A 14327-nucleotide genomic window follows, 5' to 3' on the forward strand; every position below is an offset into this window, starting at 1 on the left:
CCATGCCCGGTTCCTTACATCAGCGTGAATGACCAAACACTGGGATTCTATAGGCCATTCAATGTTTGTGCAGTCCTGCAAGGTCTAGTGCTTATTTCTCTAGATCCATATAACCACATTTTCTTGTTTTAACGGACAGAATTGGATTATAATTGGTCATTGGGTGCAGTTAAAATTAAAGGTTACTCTTATCCAGTGTCACCCTGAATTAATCACACATGATCTGTAGTTATCTGCCTTCTTCTTTTAAACATCATTTTTTGCACATAAGATGTCTGTCTTTAAATGAGCACTCAATTACATGTGAAGAGCAGGGTAACCTAGTGAAGTAAGCTGTCAGTGTATAGAAATAAAGACAATTTTATATACAGTGGTTTCTAGATCTGGTATGTTAACTGCTTAAAAAGGCTGAGATTTAAATATAGTCAGTAAACTTTACTGAAAAGGCAAACACATATAAATCTGCATTGAGTGCTTCTCTTAACTTTGTCCTAATTTAATAATGAATATCAGAGAATAGCATTCTGTGATGACACCTCTAGCAGAAATTGAACGTCTCATGGATGTTACTCTTACCACTTATGTTTGCAGACAGAATTTTAGTAAAGTTGTGTAAAATTATTTTAGTAAAGTTTTCTAGGATTTACTTTGTGGCCACTAGGGGGTATAGCTGTGCCCCAAATTCCAGACACAACTACACAAAATACATTCCTGGGTCATTTGAGTATTTATTTTAACAATTACCTTCACAGTCTTCCTCAGATAACACAATCTTTCTTTCTTTCTTTCTTTCTTTCTTTCTTTCTTTCTTTCTTTCTTTCTTTCGACCCTCCGGGTATTCAACAGGCTTGTCATTCTAAATTACAATTACCATGAACTCTTGCAGGAGCACAAACTGGAGGCACACGTGGGGAGTACTGCCCCCTAGTGAACTGGATGGATATCTGCTATTGAGAGGCAGTTTCCCAATATGTGTCCATTATCCCTGCATCCCAGCTGAGGAAGGGAGCGGCACTCATCCTGGCCAGGATGCCCATTCATCCTGACTGTCTATACATAATGGCGCCCACCTGGCTGGCAAAAATAACACTTTCCATCCCAGAAGAGTTGCCAGTACATCCGTGTCAATCACAACCTGCAAAAACAATGTAGCAATTCAATTGGTTTTTGAATTATGCTCCTCTTTTACAATATGATGCTGAAATATTCATTTAAAATTTCATTATCTACAAGTAATTATCATTTTTAGTGCAGCAACATTTTAATTGTGCTTATGTGTGCTTATGGTTCCATGCTTTACTGAAAAGAGGATGCCATAAATAAATGTTCTTTTCTGTAAGCCTACAAAATGTCAGTAAAATCCAAAATCTTACCCCAGAGATGCTATAATTTGTTCTGTTGGCTAAAGTCTCCTTTCATTTAATTTCTTTCTCTCCTAGCTGGAGACATTGTAAAGCAGGAAGAATTCACAGAATCAAGCAGAGATGCATACTGGATGCTGACACAACGATATACAACTACATCTCTCTGGCAGCAACTCTACAGATGAGAAGGAACTGAAAATGAAATCATCAAATCCAGCCTGTAGATACTGAGGAAGAGAACATGGACACCAGTAGAGAGTCAAAATGGGGCTCAAATGCTTTGAAGCTGAAATCATCTTCTCTTTCTGATGCTGCTGCCTAAGGGGACACCAGTTCAGTTTAACAAAGGGGAATACAACTGATGAAAAGTCAAAACCACATATCAACAGCAGTACAACATATTGAATCCAGCTTTACAGTGAACTGCATTGACATGTTGTTTTTCAACAAAAGAATTTGGTTTAAATTTTATTTACATTCAGAAATATATTCAAGTTGTGCTCAAAACAAATTATATTAGAAAACTGCAATGAAAAAGGTCACTATAGTTATGCATACTTAAACTCTCAAAAATGAATGCAGGTGGCACAGTAGTTCAGTTATTAGCATTGCAAGTTCAGATATCCAGAGACTTTAATTTAATTAATTGATTACATTTATGTAGTGCATTTCTAACCTACTTAAATCACTTTATATAGACATTGGGGAACCATTTGAACCACCACCAACCTGTAGCATACACCCAGATACTGTGATGGGAGCCATTTTGGCAACAGTACACATTACTATTAGATGGTGAAGGGGTAAGAGGAATAGCCTATAAGGGATTGAGGATGAATGGGGGGCAAGAATGACTAGGGTGTGATGGGAAATTTAGCCAGGACATTGGGAAACACCTTATCCTTTTTGAAAGATGCCCTGGGACCACAGAGTCAGGACCTCGGTTTTCCATCTCGTCTAAAGGCGCTGATTTTTTACAGCAGTGTGTACCCATCACTGCACTGGGGCTTTGGGATACACATATAGACCACAAAGTAAGCCCCCCCCTGCTGGCCTCACCAACACCTCTTCCAGCAGCAACCTAAGCTTTTCCTAGCTTCTCAATTGAGACAATATTGACTCAATCTGATCATATTCAAACTAGCAACAAAGGAAATTAGTAGCATTCATGTAAGAGTTCATTTCAGTATCATATCATCAGCTGCATGAATTGTTCACAGCAAATGTTTTCTAATAAACTATCCTCATTCTTGAAAATTGCAAAAATCTCTTAAACCACATATCATACTTTAGTTTATACCACATTTTGAAACACTTTCATCCAGGTTGATTTTCCAGTTGGTGGTTTGCTCAATTGTTATATGAAAGCCCAACTAGGTCAATGCCACTGAAGTTAAGGCTAACTTCAAACTTATGAGGCAACTAATGTTACTGTAAATGGCTAGATTTCTGAATTGTCATTTTTTTGTAAATTTAAAAAAGGCATTTAATTATTTTCATCTTGTCTTCATTTTAGGCTTATTGGTGGTTTGCCAGTTCCCAAAAGCAGTTTAACTACTTGCAAACTATTAAATAAAAGCAAGAGAGTTGGCGGATTGACTGAAATACATTAGGTAACTGTTGGCATAGGATGATAAAAGCCTTTCTGAGACATTAATCAATTCATACAGCACAAAACTAGATAGCAATATCCTTTTTCAGTGTCTAATCAAGTTTACAAAATGCTTATTTTTAAAATCCCAACATAATTTTGCATAGCATACCTTAACAATATTCAGAAATGCAGGAAAACTCAGTTATTGTGAAATACTAATGGGTTTCATTTTTAAATTCCTGTATCGCTCTACACTTTTACAATACATTCAAAATTTCATCTTTGTAAGTAAATAATTTTCTTTTTCTTTGAGGCTGCCTTTTCAATCTAAATATGTATTAAATTAGATATTCATTTCCTGGGAACTTTTCCTCCAAGTTTTTTTTCATAGACTTGGTTGCTGTTTATGTTTCCATGAAAGAGTGGACTGAGAAGCAGTGCTCTCCATTGTTCACACATTCACTGGGAGAAGCATAGCTATTTTTTACTGGAGTGCTAAGCTTCTGTGCTTGTAGCCTGTCTGAATTCTATTCAAAAAGAAAGAATTTAAGACTTAAGCCACTGAGATGAACTGTCAGGTTTGTTTCATATTTATGTATTGCACATGCACCATTTACCAACAAAAAAATCATTTATATCTAATATAAATAAAATTTTGATAATGTAGAATTTATAGAATAAAAAATAGTCTTCACCAATCCAGCATATACTTTCTATGTCTTTAAAATACATGATTAACATTAATGTACTATACAGAGTGCCCATAAAAATATTCACCTCTTTTTACATTTTATTATACAAAATGAAATCACAGTGGATTTAATTTGGATTTTTTGACACTGATCAACAGAAAAAATGTAAAAGTACACAAATCTCTGCAAATATCTCAATTATTTACAACTATTAAACACAAAATAATTTATTTATAACATAAGGATTATAAAAGGTGAATACAGTCACGTGCTGTGTTGGGGTTCTTCATAATATATGAAAACAATTGTCAAAACCAGCCGCTGCAGGCCACAAAGGCCTTGTTTTGTACTTGAGGCAGTGCTGCCAGCCATGGAATACTACACATAGAAACAGTGAGAGAAGTAGTGGTGGAGCTGCAGAGGTAGCAGTCTCTCAGCTGTCTGTCTTCTTGTACTGAAGCTGCCACCAACAAATGGCTGCAAACTAACAATAAATAAAAGTAAAGGGCTACACTTCAGAATACCATAGCAAAGGCTTAGAGTGCTTCAAGAGCTGCACTTCTGCTGGGATCCAAAGATGTGGCTCTCCATTACAAGACAGCTACCACTGAAAGGGCTGCACCAATTCTCTAACAGAAACCAAGGGTTTGAAAACCCTCCCTTGCCAAGTCATGGATATAATAGTATGTAAAGTAGAAAAAAAATGAGAGAATTGTTAAGTGCAAGTTTGGGGAGCGGATAGTATCCTACTTGGCACTTTTTGTTCACCCTAGCATTGTAGAGTAAAGAACAGTAACCCATGCATGTATTGCATATTTTCATTGTTTTGGTTAAAAATCAAGTTTTATGTTGCAGTTATGCCCCCAAAGTGTAGCGCGTGTGCTTGAGGCACTAAGCTCAAGCTTGCAAAATTAGTGAAGTGACTTCATGAGAAAATAAAGGTGTTAAATTAGCTTTGTGCAAGAATGTTGGCAGTCACTGTTGGCTACAACCAGCTGGCTACAGACATTGAGGTTCCTGATCCTCTTCTTAATCGCAGACTCAAGGTTAAGAGTCAATACACCTAAGCTATACTCCCTTACTTTGATATCTCAAAAGATCAGACATCATTGGCGTACGTCCTTCACAATCTGAAAGGACATCCATCAGTCATGAAGGCCAGTTTCAGAGGTGACATTGAGAACTTCCAATAGCAGTGACTAAAGTCTTTTTTTTATTGAGATATTAGCAAAAAAAGGTCACAGAATTTTAGGGAATGACTAGCAAGAGAAAATGTTTTGCATAGTAACAATTTTATTTTGTGTGCTGCATTTTATGGGTTATTTCATTGTTTTCTGTTATTAAAAGTGCCAATTATTTGAAAAAACACGGTGTTATAAAAAATTATGTGTAAAAAAACTGTATTTTGAGCAAACTCTACCAAAAGAGTTTTTGGTGTTCACAGGAACCTAACCCCCAATTTCTCAAAGGTTCAAGGTACTAACATCTGCGCCTTTGACTTATGTGCCATTTTCCAGCAATATTATCCCCACGAAAAAGAAGGATTGACTGTAGTTACAATCTTAGTCACACGGTTTATTCACTTAAAAACTACATCTAAATAGTTTTTAAAAAATAACACTAAAATAAGCACATAAATTACATGTTTTGATTTGTATTTACCAAACTGTCCATTTTTATTGTTACAATACTTGGGTCTTTTAGCCAACTAAATAACTAAAAATCTATCTGGTTTACAAGCTGTGTACTTAGGTATAGCTTATCTTTCACTTAGTATGTGTACATGTGGCATCACACTGTGTGAGGCTGCCGTGAGGCTCAGGGATGGTAGGGCAAGTCTGATAAAGAAAGAAGATTAAGTTCTTACAAATCTAATCTTTCTATTCAGTTTGGATGAAGAAAGTTATAAAAGCTAAAGATTTATTCAACACACGTGTGATTACTTTCAGTTCAAATTACACCAACCAGCCAGAATACATATGCTAATACTTGATGGTAATAAGGTATACTAGCTTCAGAACCAAAGTCACAAAGCAGTAATGATAGTTCATCTTTGTCCTGTTCTTGTCATTTTAAGGAATGGAGGCAATGGTTTTCCAGAGGTTTTCAGGACCATAGAGACATTTCACTGATGAACATGGAGGAAATGCATTAGTTATGTTCCCAATCAATGTCTGTCTCAGCTAGTTACATCATACAATACCAAATTGCATTATAGTCACAGTCTTTGATGCATTTTCAAATTGGCCACATTTAGTTTTTATATAGATTCCACCTGCCTTAAGCATGGCTGAACTATATGTCAAATGCACTCATTCCCATTGCCATTACAAGCTGTATTCCAGTGTTGAATTCCAGCACTGAGGTACACCTTGGAACAGACAGTTGCGTAAGTCTTTGTTGTGAAGGATCACCCTACACAATCGGGACTCTGTTACAGTGGGTAGAAGCTGAGCCTACACTCACTTGATGCAAAGACAGCTGGAACTACTACTGATACTGTATTATAAAAGAAGTAGTGGATATTTTTTCTAATGGTTTCTTAGGTTTACATATGTTCAACCATTTGGCTAATGATTCGTTTAGTATAGGTTTGTACATTAGGATTAGTAATGTGTTGAGTTTACTCAAATGGGATGGCTTCCTATTGCTTTGTAACCTGAACATTGCTGGTTTATTTCTCAAACCCGGTAGCACCACAGGCTTAAATTCCAGACTGAGTCGGAGGGTTCTCTTTGGTTTATTTCACAGTGTTACCATACATATTTAAAGAAAAATATGTTGAAAATGTCAATTATTTGGGGTCACCAGCTGCTAATAACCTCATTTCATTTGCAGTTTGGCAAGGTGGTCCTTTAATAAAGCTTCAGGTGATGATATGCTCCTTCCTGCAGCCATTCCAATAAACAAAATATGTTAGATGAGAAAGGGACAGAACAGGAAGTAGCATCAATATCTTCTGGCACATTCTCCTCCAATCTAAGGCAAGAAAGGAAAGATATGTTAATGACTATGCATCCTTCTCCTCCTTTCCCCATCTCCCTTCACACAAAATTCTGTACTACAATTACCAAACTATATATATAGGAATGTATTAAACCCTTTCTTGCATGTGTTATTTATGTTTTGTACAATTATGCAATTCATTTTTGTATTTCTGGACACTATGATGTTGTATGATTGCTGGAGAACTGATGTATGTGTCCTGTGTAGATGCTCCATCAGCCTAATTACAACATACTGAACAATATGATTCCAATAATGTTCTAATTCAAATATTGCTCTGCCTCATTTAAAAAATGGCAGAACAAAACCTAAACTATGAATCTTTGTCAAAAAATATGTAAAAAAAATCCCAAACACCTAATAAATATCAATAGCTACTGTATACATTTTCAACACTGGGTAAAAGTTTTACAACTTACATTTAAATTACAAATCAATAATATAAAATAGGGTTATCCAAACCAGAAAGGTCAAAAGGTAAAAGCTAGACAATAGGTGATCTAGCTAGTTAAGAATCCTGGAAAAGAATGCCATGGAGTTATTGGACCACTATATACCTTCTAACAAACCTTGGTATGTGTGAATACTCTCTGTACATTCTGCAGGAGGAAAAGAGGTGAAGATCCCATGAATAGAATGGTGAACGTGGTCTCAGATGACCAAAAGTCCTACCATGGCAACAGTTTTCAGTCACTATTCAATTATAGTGAATCCACAGTCAAAGATCTTCTGGGGCAAGTGCAAAATCCTCTGCAACCTATTTCACTCTCAATCCAAGTTGCTGCCATTTAACATGATGATCTGCCTATGTAAGAAAACGTTTGATCATGCCATATCTGAAATTCACCAGTACCTGCAGCAGCATCCCCCAATACTTGAGGCATTACAGAAAGTACAAGTTGCTGATGGCTACATTCCATGTTCACATCCCTGGTCAGATTATTACGGATAAGCATTCCCAAAAATGAAAGATGCTGAATGTTTCCACCTAAGGCTTATTAAAGTGAATTGGATTATAGGTGTGTATGATTTTGCAAAAATCCATAATCAGCTCTTTTGTTTTGCTTATATTCAGGTTCAGATTATTATCCCACACCATCTAAGCAGTTGGACAATGTCATACCTTTACATTGACTCATTGTTTTTACTGGTCAAGCCTACTACTATTGTGGTGTCATCTGCAAATGTAACAATCTGGTTATTGCTGTTTTTCACACAGTCATTCTGACAGGGAGTACAGCCTTGGGGTCAGACAGCACACTTGAAGAGCACTAGCACACAGTTTGAGCTGTGTAGATATTTTGTTTCCAATAAAAACCTGCACACATCTCACTTCAGTTGACTCGACACAAACATTGTATGGAATCATTTAAACGTTAGACAGCGATGAACGTCTTCTGACTACTGCCTCTGTTACTTAAAACAGACTGTAGTCCCTGCCAGAGTCTCAAAAGATCTCCATTCTAATTTGAGGTTCTAGCTTCACTTTGCAACTACATTTTGCATGTGTCATAGGTTTTTTTTTCCAAAGTATGCCATGAATTCATGAAAAAGTCATTATGTCTAGCTATAAAAGGAATAGTTTTGTATATTCAGTTAGGACCATGTTAAAAGCTTTAAATGTATCCTGTTATGTGCAATCGAAACTAAACCTTCTTTCTTTGTCCAGAGAAATCTGACCTCTCAGAGCAAAGAGAAATCTTCAGTTTCTGCTTGAAGTTCTGAACAAAGAGCATTGTTATTTGGTCTTATTTTCAAAATTTAATCAGGAAACACCCTTGTATGCTCTCTTAATTGTGTTGGAACAATGACCTACTTTATTTTGTTGTTTTGTCAGAAGACATATGTGCTGAATGTATTTTTGCATCACTTTTATTATTTTTCAGTGCTGGATGCCCCTGAACACAATAGCAATACCTTCCACGTTAGAGGTTTAACTTGGGATGTTTAATCATGTTATCAGACACCTAACATGAAATGCAGATATGAAGAAAAGTCAAAACAAACTCTACAAGTGATACCTGCAACCTCTTTTCTATATTGTTGTTCAATTTATACCCCTAGTATTCAACCGTAGAGACCACTATTATTGGCTGCTCTCTAATGTGGATTGTCTTTACCTCCAAACCTTTTCTCCAGCTTCTCCAGTTTACTAATAATAGTAGGCTTCTCAAATGGCTCCCCTTGAACTCATAAGGAATTGCAGTTAGACAAGTAATGATAAATCTAGATATTGGTTAATTAGTAACACTCAAAGTGAGACATTGATTTAAGCTTTCACTTAAAAATTTAATTTGTTTGCATCAAGGCCAATAGCAACCTGGGAAAGTTAATGCAGGCTTCATTCTGTCCCAGATGACAATTCCCAGATGGTCAAGTTCCTTAGTTACAAACTATATACAGTGGAACCTTGAGATATGAGTTTAATTGGTTCCAGCACTGAGCTTGTATAGCGAATTTCTCGTATCTAGAACAAACTTCCCCATTGAAAATAATGGAAATCCAGTTAATCCGTTCCACACCCCCAAAAATATCAACATAAAAATAAATTTTCCTAACAAATAACACTGATAAATAATATATACAAATGGAACCTCGGTTTGCAAGTAACTTGGTTTACCAGTGTTTTGCAAGACAAGCTAAATTTTTTAATTAATTTTGACTTGATAAAACGAGCGATGTCTTGCAATACAAGTAGTATGGATACACTTTGTCTGCTGAGCGTCATGTGAGCATAACTGAGCTGATGGTTCTTCTCTCTCGTGCGCATCTCTCTCTCCTTATCTCTCTCGCTCGCGCAGCGTCTCTCTCTCTCTCTCTCCTTATCTCTCTCGCTTGCTTGCGCGCTCTGCGCCCTCTCTCTCTCTCTCTCTCTCTCTCTCTCTCTCTCCTCTTGAGGGCAATCGTCTCCTATTCTCCGTCTGCATGTCCGCGATATTTTTGGATACGCTTATACAGCGAACTGCTACAGCAAAACAATGAAATCATAAGCGCACAAACGCATAGATCCTCACGCTACGGGAGAACAAGGAACACTGAGTGAGCTGACGGGCTGGCAGTGTCAGCTTGGGTGAATCCCTGAGTCGAGGCGGATCGGTAAAAACGCGTGACGCATAACTACAGCCTGGCTCGTGGCTCGTTACGTGAGCCAATGCTCGTATTTAGATCCAAATTTTTCGCTCATACTTTCCTCTTATCTTGAATTTCTCGTATACAGAGGTGATTGTATCTAGAGGTTCCACTGTGTTGGTATTTGAAAAATGACAAGCAAGATTTGCTGAAGACAAAGCTCCCTGGAAAGTGTCCAGCAGATAAAGAGCAGCGCAGAGCAAGCTCCATGAAAGTGTTTGTTTTAACTCTTTGCAAGAGTATCAGGAAAGAAGCAGAGAGTAAGCTCAATTTTGCAACAAAGACCAGCTAAAGAGAGAGCTCTTTCTGAAAAATTTGTCAAATAAAATGCAACCAATCTCTCTCCAATGTTGCCCAAAATAAACAAAAATACCTGGCTTTCTTTCCACAAGGGGAATGGACAGTTTCTCAAAATATTATTGTGCTAGCTTAAAGTCGATTCACATAAGAAAAAGAAAACTGCACTTTTGTCAGCTGAAAAGGTTAAAGTATCTCCATACATGGGTTAACTGTGCTGTGCAACTGACTATAAACATTCCCCATATAGGTTTATGACTGAATGTACCCAGTGGTGATAACAGAAGGAAATTCACTCTGTAAGTAAAATGGGTGCTATAAACGATGGACATGCACATAATTCTGAGATCCCTCAACATCAGGAATACGTATTTTTGCTTAGGAATCAAAAGACTCCCCACTTGTATTTGCTTATGGTTATGGGGTTTCTGTTCATGAGACAGGCTGAAAGTCCTTCCTGCTTTCCAGGTCAGTGTGAATGCAAATATACTTTACATCATCTCAGCAAGTCCTGGTGCATATTGATCCAGTAGTGGAGATTGTTTCTGTTGTGATCTAATGATTTCATATTAGCTAATAAAATAGACTAGTCACTGGGATCCCAATCGAATCAGGCTACAAATTCTATGTTTGTAAAATTCATACTTTCTCTGCAAAGAATTATTTCTTTTTTTAAGTTCTTGAAATGATTTTGTTATCATGGCACTGATTTGTGCTTAAAATAGACCTTTTCGGCCGATATAATGAAGAGCTTCCTGTTTAAACGGGGCTGCAAGACATGAACTCAGCTCTTCAGCACACCTCATTTGATTTTTTCAGGCAAACAAATTTTCAAAACAAACCGTATTTTACGACTCTAATCAGAGTCAGAGTAATAATTATGTTGCTGTGGTCATTTTAGATCTGAGAATGGCTAAAATTTAAACAATGACCATTGTTAATACCCAGCCATCATTACTCAGTTTGCCAGTAGATGCCAGAAGGACGGATGCCAAAACCGAACTGCCCAAAGACAAATTTCGACATACCAAGCAAATGGCTATATGTTCTAAATTACTTAAGGTTCCGGAGCTGTCAAAGGGTTTAAGTCAGTCGACAATGTTAGTCCTGGAAAGTACGCCCCACCAAACCAGCGTTCCAAAAACCAACTGAACTTACTGTTATCTGCTCGAACCAACACTGACTTACTATACTCAGCTGACCAGCGATGTCACTGAAGCATTCGAACATTCTTAGCCAATCATGCAATACTGCGTCCGCGTGTGCCAAGTTATGTTCTAACTACAGAGACAGAGTCCCATTGCATGGTTCTAACTTGTATTGAGTCGAGGTATTGACGCAAACACCACACATACGGGGTATTGATGCGAAAATCCATACATACGGATAGTATCAAATTATATATAAGGATGGTAGTGGTAGCTTGTACAGTTGCCACTCAGACACACAGGTATATTGTCTTGTCATCCCCTTTGCAGATGTTTTCTTTGTTCGCTAAATGATTCTTGTTAGAGGATTCCGTCTACGACAAAATTATTCATTTTATTCAGGTCTGAGATTGAGCAGAGTTTGTTTATTGTGAGTAAAAAAAAATCTTAATAAATACAATAAAATTAAGATTTTTTTCAAGTAAAACGGACATATTTAATATGAATGTCCATAAATGAAATGTTATTTTGGGTTCATTTCACCTCTTCTGATTATATTACACTACTAATCATATAATTTGTTAAAATAATTGGTAGTTGTTTTCTTTGTCAAAAGGATTAACAGCTTAACATTAGGTCACGTACTGTAACATTGCACACAAGACAAATAATTAATCACAAGTTTGCTCTCTCCAGGTGTTACATCCTCAGGGCACATTAGTTAATATGCTGAAAATTATCTGATAAAGTTAATCTTCAGTTTGAAGCACACATGTTTTTTCTAGGAGCATGGAGATAATGTTAACTTACCAAAACTTTCTAATGGTTTATTTCAGGGGTTCTTAAAGTCAGTCCTGGAGACCCACTGTGGCTGCAGGCTTTTGTTCCAACCAGCTTCATATTCAGTGACAACACCTGATAACACTGATCTCGTTTAATTAGTTGCTATTTTTTCTCTTATTCTACATTCAAAAAAGCACAGCAGTATAATTTTCACATTTATAACACATTTTGAAATGTTTCTGCTTTTGCTATAGATTTAAATGCCTAACTCTCTTTTGTTGATTTCATTATATTTTACCGTTTCTCTGTGCAGTTTTCCCCTTCTACGTATCTTATTAATGGCAATTAAAAACAAGCAGAGCAGACACCAAGGCAAATAACACTGAATAATCATGGGCTGCTACTTTATCATCAGACTCACTAATTAGTAAATAATCAATTAATTAAACAATTAGAACACCTGGAAAAGTTGAATGAAAATCAAGATGAAAATATTGTTAAAAAGAAAAAAATATATATTATTCCCGCATAACTGCTTAGTACATTTTAATATTTTTTTTTTACCAAATGTAGTTTTCTAATTTCTATATTTTTCCCAAAACACGGTTCATTTAATTAGCCCAGGAGTCCAATTAAAAACAGGAGCTGGTTGGAACAAAAACCTGCAGCCACAGTGGGGCCACAGGGCCGAGTTTGGTAAGCACTGGTTTATTTAAATGAAACAGACAATTATGACTTAAAATTAGTTTAACATTATATGCTTTACTATAAAAATATGTTTTATTGTAAGTTTTACATGTACTGTATCTCTACTATGTAATGCACAAAATTCACCACTGCAATGTAAACAGTCTTATTACATGAAATGATTTATTAAATCAAATTTTGTGAGTGTATTGAAAATACAGTCAAAATTTATAAGAAAAGGAAATTTGTGCTATGTATGGGTCTTTATTTTTGTGTTGTTTATGTTTTATTGTTGTATTTTAATTCTCATGTTTCATATATTTATGTTATTTCTGTTAATGTTGTAAAAGTTGATAATCATGTTACTTTAAATGCATCTCCATTCCTTGCACTTTGTGGGTGAAGACCCCATCACCACTTCTGAACCCTCCCTCTAGCAATTTAGGCCAGAGCTGTATTTGTCTTGAGTTCTTTGTTTAGTAAGTATTGCTATTTTTCTGGTGGAATTTCATTAGTTTCGGTTCTGTCTTTGGATTTTATTACCAGATTATATATTTAAACTTGTTGCAACTATTTTTTGATCTCTTGAGCATTTTTGCCTACTGAACCAATCTTAGAGGTTTTTTGTTTTCCTCTCCTCCGTGTCAGCTGGTCAATTACCAAACAAACAGACTGAGAGGGACCAATGTTTGTATTTTAAAAGTATTACATATATTAAATCTTATGGTTTTGGTTTTACTTATTTACACAAATATTTATTTGGGATCAATTGTTAATTTTTATATAAAAATAAAATATTTTTCTTAAAATAAGAGGAGAATGCAAGGGAAAAAAAATCTTCCATAAATGTTTACTTATTTAATTGAGAATTGTTAACAGAATAGCATTGCATAAAATAAATATATTTGGAAATATTGTATTCTTTTTAAATGTTGCATCTTGCAAACTTCTGAGGTACTGTAGTAATTTTTAAAAGCTATTTGTAATACTCTGTTTTTCTTCTGTGTTTCAACATTTATAACATTTCATCCAATCAGCACGCTGTTTTACTTCAATAACTGTTTTTTTTTTGCTTCCTTCCTCTACCTGGCACTCATGAATTCTGTGTTCAAATCAGTACATAACAAGATAGTAAGATTAAGACATGAACTCCTCATTTATCCAATTCCAAGTTTGGGGGAACTACATCCCTATAAGTCAGTTTCTAGAAATCGATTATTATTGGTTTTCTTGATTGTGCGAGAGGAAAGCTGGAATACCAAGGAAACAAAAATCAATGAAACATGGGGAAAAGCCTGCATACTCTATACAGTCAATAAACAAGTACTACATTCATCTCCCCGTGTCTGCGTGGGTTTCCTCCGGGCACTCCGGTTTCCTCCCACAATCCAAAGACATGCAGGTTAGGTGGATTGGCGATTCTAAATTGGCTCTAGTGTGTGCTTGGTGTGTGGGTGTGTTTGTGTGTGTCCTGCGGTGGGTTGGCACCCTGCCCAGGATTGGTTCCTGCCTTGTGCCCTGTGTTGGCTGGGATTGGCTCCAGCAGACCCCCGTGACCTTGTATTCGGATTCAGCGGGTTAGAAAATGGATGGATAGATGGAGTATTTTTCATTCTTCCTTTATTCT

The 14327-nt window shown here is 36.3% G+C and overlaps 1 long non-coding RNA gene across 1 annotated transcript; it reads right to left on the bottom strand.

The window, feature by feature from the left end:
• Window positions 1–6424: 6424 nt before the first annotated feature.
• LOC120530028 lies at window positions 6425–12115 on the bottom strand. The gene is made up of 2 exons (XR_005633882.1): window positions 12041–12115; window positions 6425–6629 (listed from the first exon to the last, which is right to left on the bottom strand). It is a non-coding gene; the product is annotated as an uncharacterized LOC120530028 (long non-coding RNA).
• Window positions 12116–14327: the final 2212 nt, after the last annotated feature.

The sequence above is a fragment of the Polypterus senegalus genome, chromosome 5, assembly GCF_016835505.1.
Source record: "Polypterus senegalus isolate Bchr_013 chromosome 5, ASM1683550v1, whole genome shotgun sequence".
Lineage (NCBI taxonomy): Eukaryota > Metazoa > Chordata > Cladistia > Polypteriformes > Polypteridae > Polypterus > Polypterus senegalus.